The sequence below is a fragment of the Megascapheus bottae genome, chromosome X (assembly GCF_031878675.1).
Source record: "Megascapheus bottae isolate mThoBot1 chromosome X, mThoBot2.hap1, whole genome shotgun sequence".
Lineage (NCBI taxonomy): Eukaryota > Metazoa > Chordata > Mammalia > Rodentia > Geomyidae > Megascapheus > Megascapheus bottae.
Window position 1 is genome coordinate 19,259,753 of NC_143547.1, and position 25,434 is coordinate 19,285,186.

A 25,434-nucleotide genomic window follows, 5' to 3' on the forward strand; every position below is an offset into this window, starting at 1 on the left:
TCTAGAGAAAAATGTTTTGCTTGCTTTTATAAGAAATATTTAGTCTGATGGTCATGTATCTTAGTTTCCTTAACTACTCATATTTTTAATGAAAACATTAAAGACATTTTACATAAAGGGTTATTTTTTATTTTATTTTTAATTTACTTTGGCAGTACTGAAGTCTTAGAATTTGGAATCTCATGCTTGCCAGGCTGATACATTACCTCTGAGCCATATCTCCAGCCCTGTTTCACTGGATAATTTCAGAAGAGGGTTTGGCTTCCAACTGGCTGTGTTCCTGAGCTGCATATAATCTACCAACTTTACATTTCCTGTCACCACTGAGTCCACCTATATTCTTTGTAGTCAGTCTCATTTACATTTTCCTAAATACCATATGGTACCGTACTAACCTATGGTTTGAGAAGGAATCTTGTGAATTTTCAAGTCCATGCTACCTTCAAGCCACAGTTACTTCACTCTCAGGCTTGGAGTAGCTAGAATGACAGCTATGCGCCACTACTCTATTTTACATTTTTATTTTTAAATAAGAAGTCTATCCATAGAGTAGACAACATTACATCTATAGATTAAATATCAAAACATACATTGTTACTGTACAAAAAATGCTATCTGTATTTTGGCAAGTTAATGACACTAATAGGGAACAATGGTCTTTATACATATTTCAGTGACATATACATTTTTACATATACAGAGGAATGAAAAGTAACATTCTATAATGATAGAGATAAGAAAGGGGGTTGGGAAATTCAACAGATAATTTTTTAATCATTATCTGTTGCAATTTTTGCTAGAAGGAAGTAATCATAGAAAACCAATTACTTATTGTAACTAGACTAAGTAAAAAAATGATCTTAAGAGCACTTTTATCCAGGATGTAGATGCCACAGTCATTGTGATTATAAGCATGGAGACAGCTACTGTCACATGAAGCTACTTGGGTAATAATTAACCATCTGGTTTCTAATCCCTTCTATGGTACAAGGTACTTGGGTGATCCTACACAAGTCAAGGATTTTGTTTTGTTTCAGATTCTCTACTCAAACAGTAATATTTTTAAAGAGTTTTTTCCTGATTTACAACTCCAATAATTTATCAAATGACCAGAAATAAGGTGAAAAATGCACTAACTCAGTGGGTCCATATGACACTTTCCTTCAGTTAGGTACCAAAGAGCGAACAAGCAAGGATACCAGTAAAAGTGTTTCCAATGGGACACTGACAAGGTAATAGTAGCAATGTTGACTTTTTGGGGTCTTTTATAGCTTATACCCCCAAGAGCTAAGGATTCAGGGCCCTGCACTTGCCGGGCAAGTGCTCTTCCACCGAGCTATATCCCCAACACAATGGCAATGTTTATACAAAAGAAAACACCTTAATTGAAAGAGGAATGATAACTCCTGTTCTTGAGAGATTATTGCTGTCTTATAAATGATGTTTCCATGCCAACGTTGCTTCCCCATTGCCTGAACAATGATTATGGAGAATCTGACTTATGAGCTACAACACTGTGGTAAGACACAATCCAAGACTGGAGAAACCCATTATAATAAGAAGTCCAAGCCCAAATGTATATGCAACCACTTTCAATTTTACAATTACTGAGGTTGCCCAAATTCCAATGTGGGCTGTAATCTCTTAATTTATTCTACTATGAATACCTGATACTGTTTGACTCCAGATATGTTTCTGCTTGTCTGGGTTCTATACTTTTCTATTTCCTCTTGACTATCAAAAAAGCCATTCCTGAGACATAAGATTTATCTTCTGATACAAGGTATTTCATTTGTCAAAGAAACAGCCTTCCAATAAAACATGCCAATGTTAGCAGAGAAAGACTCATTCATATTCCTTGAAGTTAGACTGACTATATTCCGAAATTCTCATTCTACTCCAAACATCTACATCACATAATTACCTAGATCTTTGTTGGTAACATTAAACAATCCACTAATTGTAGCCAATGATGTTTAGAAATTATATATATTATAGTATATATATATATTCATGATATTTGTATTTGAGACATATTTTTGTCTAACAAATGATTCTCGGAGTTAGTGATTTAAGGTACAAACATTTATTGTTTCAAAATTTCTATGGCAGGAATTACAGAGTAATTTATTTGTGTAGTCACTCAGAGACTGTCAGGAGGTTATATGAAGTCATTTATGCAACCTCAAGAGAGATCTAAAAAAATGCTTTAATAGAAATAATTTTCCTATAAATTGATTTATTTATAGCTATGCCATTGAATCTTTGCAACACAGACATTTTAGTAGCTTTTTTCCTCATAAATAAATGCCTCACAAACATTATAAATCCATTTTTCTGATAAGGAAACTGATGCATAAGCAGCAAAAGTGGGTTGTCTTGTATCACAGTTATGGGAATATAGAATAACAGCATGAAAACAAATTTAATGGCCCAAATAGTTTCCATACAAAATCAGAGCTTTTTGACAAAATAAAATAACTTTTTACATGAGGAAGAGAAAGGAAAGAGAGAAAAAGAAAAACTGAGGTAGAAAGAGAAAGAAGAAAATAGTAGGAGATAAGGAGAATGTTCTTTGATTGGACCCTTAGTAGATAGCACCAATGTTTGAATATATTATCTTTATATAATTTATAGACTACAACAAACCCCCACTAGTAAAAGTTATATTGAAATATTTCAAAATAAGTAGTCAACTCATGTCAAATTATCCCTAAGTATGGACATTATGGTTCTGATAGAAAATCATGAATGTTTCCTCTTTTTAAGTAGTTGTGTAAGGGTGTTTCAATTTTCCATGTCAGGAGTACAATGCATATCTTCAGTGTCAATCTTTCCATAATTACCCCCCCAAATCTCTCTATCCTACCCATTATCTCAACATACTTGATTCTATGGTCTTTACTTCTTGAATAATTGTCTCATTTTCCTTCTTTGTATGGAACAGAGAATTGGACAGTATCTGCTACCTACATGCTTTTAAAAATAATTACATTTTGTGGTACTTAGATGGTATGATTTTTAGGTGCCATTTCTTTCTCTGTATTATATTTGTGTTGGTTTTCTTATTTTTTTTGCCAGGCTTGGGCTTGGGCTCAGGGCCTGAGCACTGTCCTTGGACTTTCTCAAGGCTAGAGCTCTACCACTTGAGCCTCAGCACCACTTCCAGCTTTTTTCTATGTATGTGGTAACAAGGAATCGAACCTGGGTCTTCGTGCATGCTAGGCAAGCACTCAACCACTAGGCCAAACTCCCAGCCTCTGTGTTGATTTTCTATGTGCAGAACATCTTTGAGAATTTTCTGTTGGTTTGTTTGCTACATAATGTTGCAGCTTTTCCCTGGAAAGAAATGTTTTTATTGTCCCCTTAGTTATGAATGAGCGCTTAGCTGGTTACAGTATTCTTGGTTGGTAGTTATTTGACTTAAACGCATGACATATATACTTCCAATCCGTTCTTGCTTGCACGGTCTCTGCTGAGAAATCTGTGGTTATTCTGATTGGTTTTCCTTTGTAGGTGATTGTTCTCTTCTCCCTGATTGCTTTTAGGATCCTTTTTTGGTCTCTATTGATCCTGTTCGGAATATAATGTGGCAGTGGGATATCCATTTCTGCTCATCTGAGATGATTCCCTGAAGTATATTTCCCATACCATTGTCCTCTTTCTCCAGACCCTCCTCAACATCAATGAGCCTTAAATTAGGTTTCCTAATTGTATCTTGGACATCCTGAAGCATTCTCACATATTTCCTAAATTTGGTTTGACTCATTTTCTCTTCTTTCTCTATAAAAACTAAATTATCTTCAACTCTGGAAATTGAATTTTAACCAGAAATCACTACCTATGCCTATGACTTTCAAAGTTTTCCATAGGTTTTCTTCTTGTAAAGTTTCAGGTCTTCATTTTTTTTGAGTTTTCTTGATCCATTTGAGGCTAATTCTAAACTCATTTTTTATTGTGATTAATAGAACTTAGGAAATGGAAAAACCTCCCATGCTCCTGGATTGGAAGAATCAACATCGTGAAAATGACAATCTTGCCAAGGGCTATCTACAAATTCAACGCAATACCCATCAATATCCCAATGTCATTCTTAAAGAAATAGAAGAGGCAATCCAAAATTTCATATGGAATAATAAAAGACCCCATACAGCAAAAACACTTCTTAGCAGAAAGAACAGCGCAGGAGGAATTTGAATACCAAACTTTAGACTCTATTACAGAGCTATAACTATCAAAACAGCTTGGTACTGGCACAAGAACAGGCCTGAAGACCAATGGAATAGAACTGAAGACCCAGATATTAAACCACAGACCTATGGCCACCTAATCTTTGACAGCCTCTTCAACAACTGGTGCTAGCAGAACTTGTTAAGCACGTGCAGAAAACTAAAGTTGGATCCTTCTTTGTCACACTGCACTAGAATTAACTCCAATTTCATCAAAGACCTCGAGGTAAAAGCCGACACACTAAAAACTTCACAAGAAGGAATGGGAGACACACTAGGCCTCCTTTGCACAGGTCAAAACTTTCTCAAGGAGGACCAAGAAACACAACAAATCAGAGAAAGGCTGGATAAGTGGAACTGCATTAAACTGCAGAGCTTCTGTATGGCAAAGGACAAAGCTAGTAAATTAATTAGGAAGCCTACAGAATGGGAGAAGATTTCACTAACCATACAATAGACAAAGGCTTCATATCTAAAATATATCAACAGCTCAAAAAAATTGAATGACTCCAAAACTAATCTTCAAAGTAACAACCATGCCATTAAAAGATGGGCCAAAGGCCTAAAGAGAGTCTTCTCTAAAGAAGAAATAAAAATGGCCTATAGACACATGAAGAAATGCTCAACATCTCTGGTCATAAAAGAAATGCAAATCAAAACAACTCTAAGATTCCACCTCACTCAAGTTAGAATGGCCAAGATCAAGAAAACTAATAACAACAGATGCTGGAGGGGATGTGGCCAGGAGGCATCACTACTACACTGTTGGTGGGAGTGCAAACTTGTCCAACAACTATGGAAAGCAGTATGGCAGTTCCTCAAAAGACTGAATATAGAGCTCCCCTATGACCCAGCAATTCCACTACTTGGCATTTACCCAATTGTCCAGAAACAAGGACATACTAAATCCACTAGCACAAAGATGTTCATTGCAGCACTATTTACCATAGCAAAGATATGGAACCAACCTAGATGTCCCTCAGTTGATGAGTGGATCAACAAGATGTGGTATATATATACACACAATAGAATTCTATGCTGCTGTCAGAAAGAATGACATCGCCCCATTTGTAAGGAAATGGAAAGACTTAGGAAAAATCATATTAAGTGAAGTAAGCCAGACTCAAAGGAACACAGGCCCAATAGTCTCCCGCAATTGTCATAATCAGTAGAAACCTTGGACTCTCCTAGCAGAGATTTACAATAGAACAAAACCGAGAGACATTAGGCCAAATAGTAAGATACTAAATATAAAGACCTCCAGGATAAGGAAACAAAAGCCATATAATGAGTGACTGTCATCCTCAATATACTATGTTATTGCTCATCTCTTATGCCATCCCTTGGTTATCTCATATTGTTACAATATTTCACCTTGTTATCTGATATATTTTATATGTGCTTAATTGTTTATTTGAAATTGGATAGGGAAGGGGTGAAATCAAGATAAGCGGGGGAAGGGGGGAGAAATGGGGACCATAACATGAGAAAGGGTATCAATGTTTGTGAACTTATGCACTTATCTGGTGAATATAATGTAACCCTTCTATTAATCACAATAAAATATTTAAAACAATAATTACATTTTATGTAAGAATTGTAGTTAAACTTATTTGTTTCTTCTCGGTTTTAGCATTTTGAGGCCTTAATAATGGTGGTTATTCGGAACATAGAAAATAATTCTTACTTGATCCTAGGCTTTAAATATTTAATGTGTGAAAAAAGATTAAACTACACTTAATTGTAGGTAGTGTTTCAGCCATGAAGGATACAGATACCAGAGAATGAGGAAACAGTGGAAGTAGCATAGTTAATGGGAACCTATAATAAATAAGGTTACCAATACACATTTTAAATATACCTCAAGTACATTGTATATATTTTCTTTGACCATGACATTATATGTTATTCTAGTGGTACAGTGTAAATAATTCAAGATTTGTAAACTGTATCGGAATTTAGTTTTACCATTGATATATAATCTTGGGCTAGGTTGTTATCCTGTAAAACAGGGGGTACTAAAACTACTACATTTTACTGGTGGAGAAAAGATTAAAATTAATGTAGGCAATTTGCTTAATAGAGTGCAAAATCATAGGTAGTAAGCTTTAGTCAGCCATAGTTTGCATTTATTTATTTGTTAATGAAAAATGTGCTATTTTAGGAGAGCTTAAAAGGGCAATACTCTGGGTTGGGAATTTGGCCTAGTAGTAGAGTGCTTGCCTAGCATGCATGAAGACCCAGGTTTTATTCCTCGGTACCACACACATAGAAAAAAAAAATTCAGAAATTGTGCTGTGGCTCAAGCGGTAGAGCTCTAGCCTTGAGAAAGCTCAAGGACAATGCCCAAGCCCTGAGATCAAGCCCAGGACTGGAAAAAAATATAGCAATACTTTGTCATCTTTCCTAAACACTTAGTTCTCAAGACCCCAGCATGTGAACCCTACTGTCCTTAGCTTAGTTTATCTATACCCCATAAGTGCTGAAACCTTATAGAGAATCTGTCTTGAAGCACAAGTTAATGTTTTTTTTCCACTACTAATAAATAGCTTCTATTGTGTGAAATTTTCAGATGTTGAGCAGGCTCATTTCAAACTGCTTCTTAGCAGACTACAATGTGTACATTATTTTCTCATCTGTAATCAATACTTTGAAAATGAGTTATAATTTTAAAATACTAATATATTCATTTTAGCTAGCTTAATAAAAGTATTGTATTTCCAATCTTTTGTCTACATAAAGTTGATAAACAAATATTTTTCGCTTTTAGAATCATATTAATTTTGTGTTTAATTTCTCACATCCAGAAAACACCCTGTATTTAACTAGTTCTAAATCATTTTCTAAAATTCTTTTTATGTTACCACCTGCCTAGAGAATAAATTACACATTGGTAAAGCATCTTAGACTAATATTTACGTAACTTACATGTGCTTATTCATGAATTATAAGGAAACAGAAAAATAAGCATCCCAATACACTCAAAACTTATTTTTTAACAAAAGTAAGTCAGTAGAGATTAGTTTATTTTCACATTAGGAAACTTTCTAAAGCCTGATTTTATTGAAGATCCAAATTTTGAGAATGTTTGAAGGAATTTACCCTCTCCAACATTTGTCAGTAAGAGGTCAACAATCAACAGAGATTTAGTTCAATTTTATACTAGCTTATGTTATTATTGTAATTAATGGAGGGATCACAGTTATATTCAACAGATAGAAGGTGCATTACTTCTCACACATTGATACCCCTTCTCATGCTTTTGTCCCCATTTCCCTCACTCAACCTTACCTTATGTTTTAAATCCATATTTATTCTACATGGAAAGGCTATTTTTACATGCATTTCACTTAGGTTTCCCCTACTTCCCACATCTATAGATTTTCCATGAGTTTTTAGAATTGATAGATACAATATATGAGTCTACCTTGCTTCTTTCTTACATTCCAGTGTTCAGAATTCACACATCATGGAATTTATTGTGAAATATTTCTATTACCTAAAACCTCATTGGACAAGACACAGACTAGACAAGCAACTGCACAATGTTGCTATGAATATTCTTCTCATATCCTCTTACCTTCTCCGTGGTAATAATGAATCCCTCTATTTCTGTGATAATAAAACAAGCAGTCCAATCACTTTGATTTAGAACTTCATATCTTAGTCTAAGTCTTACACCCAAGAGCAGCAGTTAGGAAGAAGGAAATGAAGGAATTAAAATAAAATATTGTCAAAATTAAAACGTAATAACTTGATCCTGGCAATTTGTAGCTGTAATCATAGCTACCAGGTGGCTCAGATCCGAGGATCATGGTTCTTAGCCAGTCCAGGCAGGAAAGACCATGAGATTCTCATCCTCAGTTAACCACCAAAAAGCCAGAAGTGGAGCTTTGGCTTAACTGGTAGGTTACAAGTCTTAATTGCACACATCTTAAGTATATAAGTACCCAAGACATAAGGTCAAGCCCCAAGACTAAAATAAAAAATAAAAAGTAATGAACAAAATTGAAGTGCTTCCTAATTCTAAATGTTTGCTTCACTTATTACAGTGTACATTTATGAAGAGCTATCTCATCCAAGTATCATTCACATTTTACCATGATAGCTGCCAAATAAGAAAGACTGAAGTGGAGTTTTTCTTTTTTTTTTGAGGGTGGGGGGATAGAAGCATGGCCTAGTGTTAACAGTGCTTGCCTAGCATCCATATAATTGGGGCTTGGAGTTTGGCCTAGTAGTGAAGTGCTTTCCTAGCATGCACAAAGCCCTGGGTTTGATTCCTCTGTACCACATACACAGAAAAAGTAGGAAGTGATGTTGTCTTTCAAGTGGTGTGTCACAAGCCTTGAGAAATCCCAAAGAGATTGCTCAGGACCTGAGTTCAACCCCCAGGACTGGGGATTTTTTTCTTCTCAGAAAGGAAAAACAAAGGGAATTTTATGGAAATCTAAGTGCACATCTATTTTTTATTTTTGTATGAGTGGTTGGCATATGTTTTGCAGAAAATATTGCTGAAAATAACCAAAAATGCTAGATGAAATAGAAAAATATACTTTCTTCAAAATTTTTTTTTAATTTTTTTTTGCCAGTCCTGGGCTTGAGCTCAAGGCCTGAGCACCGTCCTTGGACTTTCTCAATACTAGAGCTCTACCACCTGAGCCTCAACACCACTTCCAGCTTTTTTCTATGTATGTGGTACCAAGGAATCAAACCCGGGTCTTCATGCATGCTAGGCAAGCACTCTACCACTAGGCCAAACTCCCAGCCCTAAATATTCATTTTTTTTTCTTTTTGCCAGTCCTGGGCTTAAGCTCAGGGCCTGAGCACTGTCCTTGGATTTTTCTCAAGGCTAGAACTCTACCACGTGAGCCTCAGCATCACTTCTGGCTTTTTCCAAGTATGTGGTACCAAGGAATTGAACCAGGGTCTTCGTGCATAATAGGCAAGAACTCTACCACTAGGCCAAACTCCCAGCCCCTCTTCGAAATATTTAAAAGTGGATAGAATGGAAAAGACTGACTGGGATAATCCAAGTGTCAACAAGAGAAATCATCTGAGCACAGAAGTCAATTTGAATTTAAAGAAATTTAGTGACTTTGACTTTAAGATTTCAAAATCTTGGTTTATGGTACAAAGGGAGAATGTTCAGGCTCCTTCTTTCCCTCCAATCCTTTCCCTGCAAATACTGATCCACTTAGGCTAACTTCTTAGTAAATGAGATACTGCCAGGGGTACAATTGCTTACTAGACTACCACCCTGAAGAACAAGGAATGCTTCCTTGAAGATGTGTTAAGGAAATTTTCTCAGATATTTAGGAGAAAAGTGATTATGGTTTCTCACATAAATTTCCAAAGGGGATGAAAAAGCAGTACTTCCCAACTCAATTTTATGCTACCAGACCCCTCATCTAGGAACTTGGGTAGGAAAGTCAATTGTACCCATGAACTTGGATGCAAAAGTTATAGAAATGATAACAGGTAATGAAATCTGTAATACATAAAAAGAATAAAACACTTTAAAAACTTCTTTAGCTTTAGAACATTGGCAAATATAAGTTATTGCCTTAACCTAAGAAAGATTATATGACTTTTACTATAAGAAGACACTTGATAAAATTGAATATATATACATGATTTATAAAAAGCATCAACTATTTGCAGATGAGAGCATTATCATTATCTTTGTAAAAGCAGTGAAAGTAGCTTAAAAATAATAAGATTCGATTGTAGCTATGAAAGCTTGTAGCAAGTTCTCAAAACAAGGTTAACATTGATAAGTCAATGGTTTTCTCATATTTGAGCAATATAAAAATTTCAATTAAGAAATAAGTGTGTGAATCAAAGTAGAGAAATGCTTCAGCATATGTGTAGGAAGTTCGTAGAAATCTACAATGGTTTGATGAATGAAATCTTGTTTCCTTGTTGGTTGTTCATGAGGGCCCATCTTGGTGCCAAGAAGCATCTACTTTTCTGGGCATGTGATGTCACCATCTCCAGAGCCAGAAATAAAGAATCTGTTTTGCAGTTAGAATCTTTTTCTTTTCACCAGGAAAAGCCTTGTCTACTTTAAGGACTCAAATGATTACCTGCAACTTAGTATTTTGCATTGAATTTTGTGTCCCTTGTGCAAATGTAGAAGACCTAACCCCACAATATAATATAAATATATATAAAAATAGTAACCTTAAAGGGGTTATTAAGGCTAATGAAATCAATAGTCTGTGGCCATAAGTCATTAGAACTGGTTTCCTTTATAAAAATTGAAGGGGCAACAAGCATAATTATTGATACGGGAAAAGGACTTGTGAGGATATAATGAGGCTAGTAGACAGGAAGAAAAATCCTCACCAGAAACCAACCTTGACAGTACCTTGATCTTGGACTTTGAAAATCCAAAATTACAAGAAAATAATTTTATTCTTTTAAGTTGTTTCAGGAATTTTAAGCCCCAGGCCACAATTCTTAGGTTCCACATGTTAAATCGGTCTACTTACCTCAATATGTCAAATAAGGAGACAAGAAATGGTGAAGGTTTAGAGAGAGATTAAGTTAACACTTCACAGACAAACTATGGGAAGAAGCAATATAGCTATTTCAAGCCATTTTCCTCATTTAGACATTTGTCTTAGATATAGATAAAATACAAATTTGGAAAAAAGAAAGAATTTGGGGCAGATAGAAAAAGTTGGGCATAATTGTTATAAAATCATATATATATATATATATATATGATCCCAAATAAGAAATTTGTACCTTTCTAATTTATTAGTAATAGAGAGCAAAAATTTAACACCAGTTATGATACTAAGCTTGTTAAAACTCAAAAACTACTTAGAGATATAAATCTACTATATTACTAATTAAAGGTCTTATTCTTGTTACAATAAAATGATAAAGTTTTCAATGTAATTTTCATTTCCTTAAATTCTACACAAACATTTAAAAAACCGAATTTATCACCTAAGTAAAAGATCTTTATTTTCAGTCAAATGTAATCAACTACACTTAGGAACTGCCGCTGCAATGTCTTAATCCAGCTAAGTATTCACATTTCTGCCACGCTTTTGTTTGTTTCACCATGACCCTTTTTATCTACTGAAACACATGTATTTCTAATTTTGTATGAACTGAAAACTAGAAATGGCATGTTGTTAAAAAATCAAGAAACATTAAGCTAATTGCTGCTGGCGCACATATGTAATCCTAGCTGAGATCTTAGTATTACAGTTCAAAGCCAGCCCAAGCAGGAAAGTGTTAGAGACTCTTCTCTCCAATTATCCACCAGAAAACAGGAACTGACACTGTGATTCAAGTGGTAGAGTGCTAGCCTTGAGGTGAAGAGCTCAGGGAGAGAGCTCAGACACCGAGTTCAAGCTCCATGACTGACAAAATAGAAAAAAGAAAAAGAAACATTACAACTAGTTGTCCAGCTCATAGAAAAATCAGTTTTGTGAACATAATGAATTTTTTTAAAAAATAGTATTGTATTTTGATCAATCTGAATGTCAGCTGGTGCTTTGTAGCTGCGGAAGAACCTGCTTCTCCTATTTCTCTCTCTCTAACAAAGCCATACAGTGTCTATAATGAAGAGAAAATTGAGTAGCTTCAGTGTTTCAACATACATCTTTCCTATCACACCACACCAGGAGCAAAAAGAAGGATTTTATGTGAGAGGAACACTCACTTCTCTTCCATGAAGGATGGAGGTCTGGTATCTGCATCTTTGGGAAAGAACCAAGGACTCTGGCTCCAATTCATCATCTAGAATATTTCCCAAGATATTAAAAACACTTTCTTCATTTTAAAGAGTGCTGGAAGATGGCAACAGGTCCTAAGTCAGACTGGATATGGGGTAGGACCATGAGAGAGGTTATAATGTATCTTTCTCACTAAATTCTCACTTGCCCATTTGCCTGTGTTTACTGCTCAAAGAATAGCAATCTTAAATTCTGATAACTGAGATCTGAGGATTACAAAATCTGAGGATTTTAATTACAATTACAATTCCTACCTGGGCTCAGGCAGGCAAGTCTGTAGGACTATTATCTCCAATAAACTACAAAAAAGTCAGAAGTGGACCTGTGGCTCATGAGCTCAATGACAGCACCCAGGCCCTAACTTCAAGCTCCAGAACAGGTACACACACACACACACACACACACACACACACACACACACACACAAAATGGCAATCTTGCCGAACTCACTTCACCCATTGCTCTGTGGTATACAAGATCTGCTATATGTATGGTAACATAGGTGTTCATTTATCTCTAAAGTGAAGAAAATCAGAATTTGTCTATATTACATGAAGGGAATATACTAAAATTAGAAGAAATGCTATTATAAATAAGCTTGCCAAATTCTCCAGCATTGCTTAAGTGTAGGTTGGATATAAATGGCCTTCAAAGGAGTATGTAAATAATTCAGTAGGCAGGAAATGAGAATCAGCCATTTTGCTATTAGAAATATAGTGAGATTCTTTTTTTCTTTATAAGAAAGCTTTTCATAACAGATGAAAATCAAACATCTGATCAAATGCCTTTTCTGACGGTTGAAACAGCCCAGTGCTAATGCATTTCCCTTTCACTTCTTTATAAAAGTGAGTTCTTGTTACACATGTCATCAGTAGAGGAACACATGCATTGTGGTTCTAGTACACTGTTTTATTTTTTTCCTTAAGAAATATATATAGTAGGGAGCAGGAGTGTGGCCTAGTCGTAGAATGCTCGCCTAGCTTGCACGCAGCCCTGGGTTCAATTCCTCAGTATTGCATATACAGAAGAAGCCAGAAGCGGTGCCGTGGCTCCAGTGGTAGAGTGCTGGCCTTGAGAAATCTCAAGAACAGTGCTCAGGCCCTGAGTTCAAGCCCCAGGACTGGCAAAAAGAAAGCAATATATAGCAGTGTTGTTTCCCCGCTTGGATTTTATGTGCAACAATTTACCCTTATTTCCCCAATATTGTGAGGTTTTAAAGTCCAGTATTTCTAGAATAGAATTTCAGTTCACTACAGTACAGTATTTTCCCAGAGTAGCTAACATAAATACTCTGCTCTGACAGTATCAGTATTGCGAATTATTCCATTTTCCAGCCAATAAGTATTATTTTCACTGAAATTCCCTGAAACAATAAAAATGCATGCAATCACGTATATGCAGTTAATAAACACAAACACACAAACACACTCCTCTATATAATATATTGAATATTAATACATTTCAAATTTGAATACTTCTAAGGTGAGGACAGATTACTCAATAACTAGTTACTTTCCTTTAACCTTGAAGAATGAAAAGAATAAACTCTCTGTGTGTGTGTGTGTGTGTGTGTGTGTGTGTGTGTGTGTGTGTGTGTGTGTGGACAGAGAGAGAGAGAAAGAGGGGAGGAAGAGGGAGAGAGAATGGAGTAAGGAGAAAGAAAAAGAAAGGAATTAGGTCAAATTGACAAACAGAGTTCAAGAAGAGAAGCCTAGGGTAGGGATGCTTTTGGGAGGACTTCTCTCTTTGATCTCAAGCACCTGCCACTAGTGCTGGCAATAAAATCTTACAGAAAAGATTACTGGAGAGTTAGGGTGTGGAAAAGCCAAACCCTGAGGAGGCAGTTCTGTATCCACCTAGTCAACAATACACATGCGCAGTTCAATGTACTTTACAAGAGCCTGCTAGGGTTAGGTTACTTGCAAATTTTGCGAGTGTCTCAATTTGGATTGAGTCATTTTGACAATCATATTTGTGCTGCTCTGCAATTTTAGCATACAGTTATGACTGACGTTGAATGGGCATTTCAGCCGATTCCAATGGTTTTCAGTATCTTCTTTTTTCCAATGAAATTTCCCAATATGAAACTGAAAAAAAAATTCAGTTGGAATGCAAAAGGACCTAAAAAAGCCAAAGGAAAACAAACAAACCAAAAAGAACACACACACACACACACACACACACACACAAACTTTTGTATATATCACAATTCTAGTACTATATTATTGATATAAAACAGATACATGGGTCAATTGTACAGAATAGAGAGAACCCAGAAATGAATCTAATAAATCCAAACTTGCACAGGGAACAGATTAATACAAAGAAATGAAGAACATATAGCAGAAGGAAGAGAGTCTCTTTAATACATGGTAGTAGGAACATTGAATAGGAATATGTAGAATAAACTCAATCCTTTAAACTGATAAAGAGAATGTAATTTAACACAGTCATCATAGAAAACTTTATGGACATTCCATAAACAAGTAAGCTGTGCACTGGTGGCTCTCTCCTGTAATCTTAGCTACTTAGAAAGCTGAGAACTGAGGATCACAATTCGAACACAGCCTTGGCAGAAAAGCCTGTGGAACTGATTCCATTTAGTTACACACACACACACACACACACACACACACACACACACACACACACACACACACACACACAAAGTAAAAGCAGAATGAGTTAGCAATATGGTTCCATACTTGTACCACTATGTTTATTGCAGCCCTATTTATAACAGCTGAAATACAGAATCAATTCACATGCCCTTCAGCAGACAAATGGATAAAGAAAATGTGATATATTTACACAATGGGATGCTACTTAGCCATTAGGCATAGAATCCTATCATCTGCAGCAAAATGGATGCAACTAAAAGATTATATTGACTCAAACAAGCCTGACATGGAAAGAAAAATATCAACTATTCTCACATATTTAAAGAAACCAATAAATTCACTTTGTGGAAATATTGAACATAACAGTTGTCATTAGACACAGGGAAAATAAAAGAGACTGTAGGTAGAATTGAAAGAAATAAGCATGATGAATGCTCCGTACACAATTGATATGGTTAAATAATAATAATATTATTAATAATAGCAATGATACATATATTATATTAACTGTATATACTGTAGTAAAGATTTTCGATTTTCATCATCTACCTTTATGTATGGAGGAAATACCTTTTTCTATAATAAAACACCCTAGTCTTTTAAAACATATTTTTGTAGTTTCTCCTATGTAAATTATTCATAGCAATCATTTTCTCAACAGCTTAAAGTGTATTTCTTATACTGAAAGGATTATTTGATTTCAACAGATATTTCCTGAGGTGGGAAGCGTGGAGCAAGATAAGGTCTAGGCCATCGTGGAGCTTATGCTCAGTAACTTTTTCCTCTCTCTCTCTCTCTCTCTCTCTCTCTCTCTCTCTCTCTCTCTCTCTCTCTCTCTCTCTCTCTCTCTCTCTCTCTCTCTTTCTGTGACACTATGTGTGTTATATAGTCCACTTGGCATCCATTTTAGGGTCCAGAATGCCTTAAGCTACATGCTGTGCCTCAGTACCCTTTAAGGAAGGACTGAAGTTGAGAAGTAGACAACTGCAGCTATGTTATTCGTGAGAAATTAGAGTTATGGTCCATTGAGGAAACAAAAGAACGTAAAAATTGTATACAAAATCATATATAAGAGCAGAAGCCAACTCTTGACTGTGACACTCATTTAAATGGAGCCTACAACTTCAGGCATGTCAGACATAAATGTTAGGTAAGTAAAATATCTTCCATATCTTCATATGAGGCCAGTAAGTTTCAATAATTTTTTCAATGTCAAAAGCTAGATGAAACCTAATGTGTCATTTCATCAGTCTCAAGTATGTAGCTGACTGAAGCTCTGCTAAATTGTGAATGGACACTTCCTACTAACTTAAGCAGAGAAGGAAGAAAGCGGTTGCAGATCAACATGCATTGGGAACCATAAATAGATACTAGCAACTAAAATACAATAGAGATTATAATTAAATTTCAGTGATTTATGAAAATACACCCTTACTAAAAATTTACAGACATACACACACACACACACACCATTTTCCATTTGTGGCTCACATTATTTTCTTTTGGCATATTAAACTTGGGAATCCCCAAATGCTTCTCTTTAGAAAAGATTTGAGTGGCTTTGGCCAGATAGGAAATTGAACCATCTGGTATTAGCAATGCATTCAATGCAAGTCTAGAAAAAATAAGGGAGATTGGCAACCTGCCCACATAGCACTACTAATTGTTTAGATGAGCAAAGTTTTTCCAAGACCTGTTCTCAATCAGAGAAATTTATTTTCAAGTAGAATGTTGCAGGCACTTTCTTGAAAAGGGGACAAATAAATACAGGAGTGGGGAGGGGAAACAAAATGTAAAGATAGAGTAGCTGTTTTTTTAAACCAGTGTTTTTGACTACCTGTCTAGCTTCCTAGACTTAATGAATTTGGAAACACCATGACTTCAAGGGGATCAAACTGTGCAAAAAAATTTCAGACAGTGTACATAATAATTTATACAAGTGACTTTTGGTTTTATTTTTATTTTTTGTCAAGGCATTAAATTCAAGGACTGGACAGTGTCCTTGGGCTTTCTCAAGGCTAGTGCTCTACCACTTAAGGCACAGCACCATTTCTGGCTTTTTTTATGTGTATGGTACCGAGGAATCGAACCCAAGTATTCATGCATGCCAGGCAAGCACTCTACCACTATGCTAAACTCCTGGCCCTTTTTTTCATATATTTTATTCTAATTAATAGAAGGGTTACATTATATTCACCAGATAAAAGGTGCATTACTTCATAAACATTGATACCCTTTCTCATATCTTGGTCCTCATTTCCCTCCCCCAACCCCCACCCTTCATCTTGTTTTCCCCCATTCCCTATCTATTTCAAATAACCAAATACAAATATATCCAATATATCAAATAACAAAGTGAAATACTGTAACAATATGAGATAACCAAGGGACAGCAAAAGAGATGAGAGATAACATAGTACCTTAAGGACAACAATCACTCATAGGGCTTTTGTTTCTATAGCCTAGAGATCCTTTCATTTAGCGTCATACTGTATGGCCTTATGTATCTAGATTTTGCTCTATTGCAAATCTCTGCTAGGAGAGCCCAAGGTTTCTACTGATTATGACAAATGAAGGAAACCATGCAGACTATGTTCCTTTGAGCCTGGCTTACTTCACTTAATACGATTTTTCCTAAGTCTTTCCATTTCCTTACCAATGGAGCAATGTCGTTCTTTCTGACAGCATAGAATTCCATTGTGTGTGTGTGTGTGTGTGTGTGTGTGTGTGTGTGTGTGTGTGTGTGTGTGTGTGTATACCACATCTTGTTGATCCACTCATCAACTGAGGGACATCTGGGTTGGTTCCATATCTTTGCTATGGTAAATAGTGCTGCAATGGACATCACTGTGCTAGATGGTTGGGTAAATGCCAAGTAGTGGAATTGCTGGGTCATAGGGGAGCTCTATGTTAGTCTTTTGCTGGCCCTTGTTTTTGGTTGTTGTTGTTTTTGTTTGTTTGTTTTTTGTTTTTATAAGACAGAACTGTAATATGTAAGTGAGTCTTGTCTTGAATTTTTGATCTTCCTACCTCAGCATCCAGATTGCTTAGATTATGGGCACATGCCACTACATCCAGCTACATACATACACACAAACACACATACGTTTATTCTGCAAGGCTATCTCAGGATTGTATTTACACTTGATGAATCCTCAAGAGACATAAAAATAAATAACTAGCCAGGTACAGGTGGCTCACCCCTATCATCCTAGCTACTCAGAAGGTGAGAATCTGAGGATCATGGTTCAAAGCCAGCCAGGGAAGGAAAGTTAATGAGACTTACTAGCTCAAATTACTACCAAAAATCTGGAAGTGGAGCTGTGGCTCAAGTGACAGAGTGTTAGATTTAAGTGAAAAGCTCAGAGACAGCACTGAAGCTCTGAGGTCAAGCCCCAGAACTGGAACAAAATTAAATTATAGATTGATTGATCGATTGGTAGATAGATACATAATAATAAAGCAAAGATAAATTTAATGACTACATACCGTATTCTAAAAATGGAACTACTTTGTCAATTTGTCTTTTGAGCAATATTTACACAGTGACCTATTGGTTCTTTGTAACTTGAGAGACACAGGTGTTAAGGATTTGTGGCTATTTTTTTTTAACTTTTAGCTTTAGCTTTGCTAAGCATCCATCACAGAATTGATACAGAACAGTGATTCAATGAACAAATGTGCTATTTTCTTATCTCTTCCTACATCATGTTTGGCTCTATTTTTCTCCTTTATAACTTGTCTCACAAGTGTTTTTACTTCATTTTATCATTTCTTGGTCCTACTATTTCCCCTATCATATATGCATTAGCTTTTCTCGATGTTTGTTTTTCTTTGCATTTATGCTTGATAGAACCACAATACAACAAGGACTTAAACGTATTTCTTTTTATATCTCCTGTAGCTTGAACCAAATATCCCCAAATTAATATATCAAGAACCATATTATCTAGATACTTATTTGATCCAAAAGACTTATTCTTTCAATCTACTTGAGTGCAACATGTAAACTAAGGCTCAGTATCACTGAGGCTTATTGTATCACATTCCAATCAAGGATGAACAATTATAATTGATGCCTACTTGGAGATCTAATATTATTTATTGGAAATAATTCATAGGGCATAATATTTAAAAACCAGAAATCCTCTATGGTCATCAACATATATAAAAAAAAACCTTTATTAACATTTCAACCTGAGAGCAGCACCATCTTGACTGCTGGCAAAGACCCGGGCAAAGCAATTGGAACCTGACAGGTAATACTGGTAACGCCATCTTTCTAACTGGCAAAGGATTTCCCAGAGATCCCTTAGCCAGAAATCTGGCCCCAGCTCTTCTGAAGTCCATCCCCTGCACTACCACAGACCTGGTAAACAAAGCTGCCCGCGGATAATTCAGCTTTGTTTTACTACCAATCAAGCAATCTGATCCGAAAAACCGCAAAGCCAAATCACAAGAGAAAAAGACTTTGTGAAGTGTATGGGTCCCGAATTTGTGGAGACACAAGTTTCCTATCCTGCCCCCCCCACCAAAAAAAACAAACCTGAAGAATATCCTTTTTCTTTTTCTTTTTTTTGTTTGTTCATTTACCCCTTTTCATTTGCATTTTAGGTGTTCTCATTTTTCGCTTTACCATTATACCTACACCTTTTTTCTAATGTTATGATTCATTCCATTTCTTTTCTTTTTTTTTGCCAGTCCTGGGCTTGGGCTCAGGGCCTGAGCACTGTCCTTGGACTTTCTCAAGGCTAGAGCTCTAACACTTGAGCCTCAGCACCACTTCCGGCTTTTTTCTATGTATGTGGTACCAAGGAATCAAACCCGGGTCTTCATGCATGCTAGGCAAGCACTTTAACCACTAGGCAAAACTCCCAGTGCTGATTCATTCCATTTCTTTCCCTTTTTTTCTCCTCTCATTTCATGCATCCCTTCTATCACTTTGGTCGTTCCTAGAAACACAGTAACAATCTGAATAAAAATGATATCCATATTGATACAGTCACCTGCTTTTTAAACCCAAGTATCTCTTGGGGAAGAACTCACAAGAGTGAGGAATCTCCTCTCTCTTTTTTTTTTTTTTGGTTTTTGGTTTTTGGTTTTGATTTGTGTGTGTGTGTGTGTGTTCTTTTTTCTTTTATTTTGTTGTTGTTTTCTTTCTTTTTTCTTTTTAAATTTTGTATCATTGAAATCTCCTATATCTACCTCCCTCTTTTCTCTATATAATCTTCTTATCACTCTTCTTATTTTCATAAGTTTTATCTAAGTTCATCTAAACTTTATAATCAAATATTCTACCTGTCTATCACCTTAGGTCAGTTATCCTTACACAATACCTTTTCTTCATTACTATAATAATCTTACACTCCTGCAGTATTCTTTTCCTACCTCCTTTGTCTTCTTTATATTATTTTTCTATCTCTGGTCCTCTGATACAATTAGGAAGTCTAATTTAAGGATAATTGGTATTGAGGAGGGTCTGCAGAAAGAGGCAAATAGTATTGGAAATATACTTCAATCAATCATCTCAGAGAACTTCCCAAATATCCAGAATGGCAGGCCCATCCAGATACAAGAAGCTTTAGAACGTCAAATTGACCTGACCAGAAAAAGGACATCCCACCACCACATTATAATCTGAACTGGATCAATAGAGACCAAAGAAAGGATCCTAAAAGCAACCAGGGGGAAGAGAACAATCATCTAAAAAGGCAAACCAATCAGAATAACCACAGATTTCTCAGCAGAGACCATGCACGCAAGAAGAGATTGGAGGGATATATGTCATGCCCTGAAGTCAAATAACTACCAACCAAGAATACTGTACCCAGCCAAGCTCTCATTCATAACTGAGGGAACAATAAAAACATTACATTATGTAGCAACCAAACCAATATTACAGAAAATTCTCAAAGATGTTCTACACATAGAAAACCAACACAAATGTAACACAGAGAAAGAAATGGCACATGAAACTCATGACATATAAGTATCACAAGAACTATCAAGACACAGGCCCTAACGAAACCTTGTAAAAATGGCAGGAACTAATAAATATTTCTCAAACCTGACTCTCAATTTCAATGGACTGAACTCTCCAATTACATAACATAGACTATAAAGTTGGTTCAAAAAGCAAGATCCATCGTTCTGCTGTCTTCAAGAGACACATCTTACCCCCCAAAAAAATATTTTTTGAAAGTGAGAAGTTGGAATAAACAGGCTGGAGTTGCCATCTGCATTTCAGATAAAATAAACTTCAATCTAAAATTAGTGAGAAAAGACAAAGAATGTTACTTCATACTACTAAAGGGATCTTTCCTCAAGGAGGACATAACTGTATAGACCAACTAGATCTAACAGACATGTGCAGATTATTCCACCCAGCAACAATACAATATACCTTTTTTTCAGCAACACATGGAACATTTTACAAAATAGACCACATTTTAGGACAGAAAACAAACCTGGGCAGATTCAGGAACACTGAAATTATTCCCTGCATTCTCTCAGACCACAAGGGCAACAAATTGGAACTGAACACCCATCTCCACCAACGAAAACCCTGTAACTCATGGAGATTGAACAACACATTGTTGAATCACCAATGGGTCATCAAAGAGAACAGAACAGAAATCCAACAGTTTATGAAATTTAACAAAAAGGAGCACACAAAATACCAGCTCCTTTGGGACACGGCAAAGGCAGTACTCAGAGGAAAATTTATAGCCCTGAGTGCCTAAAATAACAAATTGGAAAAATCCCAAACCAACAATTTGGACTTAACGGCGAAAATCTAAAGCCATTCCCTCTAAAATCAGGAACGAAACAAGGATGCCCACTCTCTCTTTAACATAGAATTAGAATTCCTAGCCAGTGCAATAAGGCAAGAAGCAAGCATAAATGTGATCCAAATAGGAAAAGAGGAAGTAAAACTTTCCCTCTTTGTAGATGACATGATTCTGTAGTTAAAGAATCATATAGACTCCACTTCCAAGCTCCTTGAGCTGATTCAAAACTTTGGAAAGGTAGCAGGGTATAAAATTTACCCTCAAAAATCAACTGCCTTCCTCTACACCAACAGTGAGAGGAATGAGGCAACAATCAGGAAAGCAACTCCTTTTACAATAGCCTCAAAGAAAATAAAGTACCTAGGAATTACCTTAACTAAGAATGTAAAGGAATTTTTGATGAAAACTTCAAAACCCTGAAAAAGGAAATTAAAGCAGAACTGAGGAAATGGAAAAACCTCCCATGCTCCTGGATTGGAAGAATAAACATTGTGAAAATGACAATCTTACCAAGGGCTATCTACAAATTCAACGCAATACCCATCAATATCCGAATGGCATTCTTTAAAGAAATGGAAGAGGCAATCCCAAATTTCATATGGAATAATAAAAGACCCCGTATAGCAAAAACACTTCTTAGCAGAAAGCACAGTGCAGGAGGAATTTCAATACCAAACTTTAGACTCTATTACAGAGCTATAACTATCAAAACAGCTTGGTACTGGCACAAGAACAGGCCTGAAGACCAATGGAATAGAACTGAGGACCCAGATATTAAACCACATACCTATGACCACTTAATCTTTGACAAGGGAGCCAAAAAATAGAATGGAAGAAAGACAGCCTCTTCGACAAGTGTTGCTGGCAGAACTGGTTAAGCACCTGCAGAAAACTAAAGTTGGATCCTTCTTTGTCACCCTGCACTAGAATTAACTCCAAATGGATCAAAGACCTGGAGGGAAAATCCTACACACTGAAAACTTTACAAGAAGGAATAGGAGATACACTAGGCCTCCTTGGCTCAGGTGAAAACTTTTTTTTATAAGGACCAAGAATCACCACAAATCAGATTAAGTCTGGATAAGTGGGACTGCATTAAACTGCAGAGCTTTTGTATGGCAAAGGACATAGCTAGTAAATTAATTAGGAATCCTACAGAGTGGGAGAAGATCTTCACCAACCATACAACAGACAAAGGCCTCATATCTAAAATATATCAACAGCTCAAAAAAATTGAATCACTCCAAAACTAATCTCCAAAGAAGCAACCATCCCATTAAAAGATGGGCCAAAAACTTAGAGAGTCTTCTCTGAAGAAGAAACAAAAATGGCCTATAGACACATGAAGAAATGCTCAACATCTCTGGTCATAAAAGAAATGCAAATCAAAACAACTCTAAGATTCCACCGCATTCCAGATAGAATGTCCAGGATCAAGTAATCTAATAACAGATGCTGGAGGGGATGTGGCCAGGAGGGATCACTACTACACTGTTGGTGGGAGTGCAAACTCGTTCAATCACTATGGAAAGCAGTATGGCAGTTCCTCAAAAGACTAAACATAGAGCTCCCCTATGACCCAATATTAGGCATTTACCCAGTTGTCCAGAAACAAGGGCATACTAAATCCACTATCACAATGATGTTCATTGCAGCACTATTTACCATAGCAATGATGTGGAACCAACCTAGATGTCCCTCAGTTGTTGAGTGGATCAACAAGATGTGGTATATATATACACACAATTGAATTCTATGCTGCTGTCAGAAAGAACGACATCGTCCCATTTGTTAGGAAATGGAAAGACTTAGGAAAAATCATATTAAGTGAAGTAAGGCAGACTCAAAGGAACATAGGCCCAATAGTCTCCTGCAATTGTCATAATCAGTAGAAACCTTGGGCTCTCCTAGCAGTGATTTACAATAGAGCAAAACCTAGATACATAAGGCCATACAGTTTGACGCTAAATGAAAGGACCTCTAGGATATAGAAACATAAGCCATATAATGAATGATTGTTGTCCTTAAGGTACTATGTTATATCTCTCATCTCTTTTGCTGTCCCTTGGTTATCTCATATTATTACAGTATCTCATTTTGTTATCTGATATATTGGATATATTTGTATTTGGTTATTTGAAATTGGATAGGGAAGGGGGGGAAACAAGATGAGGGGTGGGGTTGGGGGGGAAAGAAATGGGGACCAAGAATGAGAAAGGGTATCAATGTATGTGAATTAATGCACCTCATGTTTGGCAAATATAATGTAACCTTTCTATTCATTACAATAAAAAATATATGAAAAAATACATTTCAACTTAAAATAAATACATATTTGGGGTTAAGCTGACATAGGGAATCAGGGGAAAAGAAGTACACTGTGACAGCTCTTGTAATAAACTTACTTTTCCTTTGCTTTAGAACTGGTTTGTTTCGGATTTCTAACTTGCAGAAGACATGGATCCACCTAGTTGGTGTTATGTTTATATCGATAGCAATCACATTGTGCATAATTATGTACAATTATATCTTGAAGCAATTACAAATCAGAAAAATTTCCTTTTGTCCATTTAATTAATTTGAATAGAAATAAATTCAAATATCTTTTAAGAACTGATTTACTCAGTTATGTGTTACAAATAACATGGAAACAGGTATTAAGAAATGTTTAATATAGAACTATTTTCATGAAGCCTGAGTCATTTTGAAAGGGACAATATATTTACCCCATGGGATTGAATTCATATCTCAGACCTTCAACAGTATCTTGGAAATATAATTCGATAATATGTTTCAGATTTTCTGGTCTTTTTACTATGAATGCCAAAGATAACAAATAATCTTACTTCCCTTTCTTTCTCCATACAAACTTTTACAATATATTATATGTCATGTAACTAAGAAAATGACAATTGCATTTGTTAACCGAATGAACTTTATAGTAATTTTCCAGTTACAAAAAGATTATACATATTTTTTCTTTTAACTAGATGAATCTATACAGTTCCTTTTCTCTATTTTCTATCTCCTGTATGGACATAAAATTCCAAGCATTTCATTCTCTAATTGAATCAAATCAAGATAGATTAGAAATGTTTTTTTCCAAGTCCTGAACTCAGGGCCTGAGGACTGTCCTTGGGCTTTATCAAGGCTAGATCTCTATCACAGGCACCACTTGTGACTTTTTGTATGTACGATATATATATATATATATATATATATATATATATATATATATATATATATATCTTCCTTCCTTCCTTCTTTCCTTCCTTCCTTCCTTATTTGATATTCCTGGGGATTTAACTAAGGGTCTGGGGTTTGTCCCTGAGTTTTCCTTTCTCCTTTCTGTGCCTCTTGGACAACATCTCCACTTTTAGCTTTTTGGTAGTTAATTGGAGATCAGATTCTCATGGACTTTCCTGCCATTGCTGTATTAGAATCACAACACTCAGATCCTTGCCTCCTGAGTATCTAGGATTACAATGATGAGATACCAGTACTTGACTTTCAACCTTTTGGATGTAATTATTTAATGACTGTGAATGAAACTAGAGTCTTAACAAAATACTTTGAATTTCATATACTCACCAAATATTTTTAAAACCTAATAAATACAAGAGTCTGTTAATTGATAATCACATTATGGTATTTTGTATATATGGTGATAGAAATAATGACTGGTTTTTACTTTCAAGAAAAGAGTTACATGAGAGATTTATCACTACTCTTATCTATAAAAGCATGAGCAGTGAGGTGATTGTAGAGCCCATTATTTTTATTAATATTACAAGTGGGTCCTTGTCCTTTTACTCATAAGATTTACTTAATAGGTAATATTTGTTTTGGCTAATATGTAGTTGTACTTCATAACTCTGTGTCATTTTTTGTCTGAACTCCATATCTCAAAATAAACATCAGGTATAAGAAATGAGCTATGCTGACAATGCAGTGTGATGAGGTGAACTGAGGTTTCTATGCCTCTCTTAGACATATTAGGTTTAGGAATCAAAGTAAAGCAATCTGAGTAGGCTGC

General features: G+C 35.8%; 1 pseudogene; it reads left to right on the forward strand.

Annotated features, from left to right (window-relative positions):
* Positions 1 to 25,434, forward strand: part of LOC150040549 (PCNA-associated factor pseudogene) — a 128,158-nt pseudogene that overhangs the window by 101,444 nt on the left and 1,280 nt on the right.